Genomic DNA, 1,218 nt, shown 5'->3' with positions numbered 1-1,218 from the left:
ACATGCACGCAGTTTATGGGATAAGCTCGAACAGTTATATGTTCGAAAGACTAGAAATAATAAGTTATTTTTTATAAAACAGATGATGGCTCTAAGATATCAAGATGGTACTCGTTTGACTGATCATTTAAATTCTTTTCAAGGAATTATAAATCAGTTGGCTACGATGGGAATCGAGTTTGATAATGAGATACAAGCATTATGGTTGCTTGGTACTTTGCCGGACTCCTAAGAGACATTTCGAACATTTTTGTCTAATTTTGCCCTAGATGGTACGATTACCATGGATTTGGTCAAGAGTAGTATTTTGAATGAAGAGATGAGAAGGAAGACACAATAATCGTCCTCTTCACATTCTGATGCCTTGGTTGTTGAGAAAAGGTGAAGAAGTGAGTCTTGAGGTCCGAGAAATAGATATAAAAGTCAAGATAAAAGGTAAGTATAATAAATTTGCTAATGTTGAGTGCCATTATTGTCATCAAAAGAGACATATCAAGAGGTTTTGTCATCAGTTAAAAATGGAGAAACAAAAGGAGAAAGGTAAAGAGAAGATATTTTTACCAAAAAAAAGAAAAAAAGTGATAATGATAGTGGTAACAATTGTGTCGCTGCACTTAAAGAAGATTTTCTCATTATTTTTTATGGTGATGTGGTGAATTTTGTATCTCATGAGACCAATTGGGTAATTGATAGTGGTGCATCCGTTCATGCTACGTCTTGTAGGGATTTCTTTACATCATACAGGTTAGGTGACTTCGGATATGTGAAGATGGGAAACAATGGACTAGCTCAAGTTGTAGGCATCGGTGATGTGTGTCTAGAAACCAGCAATGGCACAAGGTTAGTATTGAATAATGTTAAACATATATCTGATATTCGCTTGAATTTGATTTCTACAAGCAAGTTGGATGATGAGGGGTATTGTAACACCTTTAGTAATGGTCAATGAAGCTCACCAAAGGTTCTCTTGTTATGGCTAGAGGTGAAAAATATTCTTCGTTGTACATTATGCATGCAAAGTTGTCCACAGACAAAATTAATGCAGTAGACGGCGAAGGTGCAGCTGGATTATGGCATAAGAGGCTCAGTCACATCAGTGAGAAGGGTTTGTCAATATTGGCCAAGAAGAAGCTCCTTTTAGGATTGAAAAGTTTAGCGCTAAAGAAGTGTGCTCACTATTTAGCAGGAAAACTGAACATAATTGCATTTAAAAGCTCC

Source organism: Eucalyptus grandis, chromosome 11 (assembly GCF_016545825.1).
Source record: "Eucalyptus grandis isolate ANBG69807.140 chromosome 11, ASM1654582v1, whole genome shotgun sequence".
Classification (NCBI taxonomy): Eukaryota; Viridiplantae; Streptophyta; class Magnoliopsida; order Myrtales; family Myrtaceae; genus Eucalyptus; species Eucalyptus grandis.
This window is presented reverse-complemented; position numbering follows the sequence as displayed.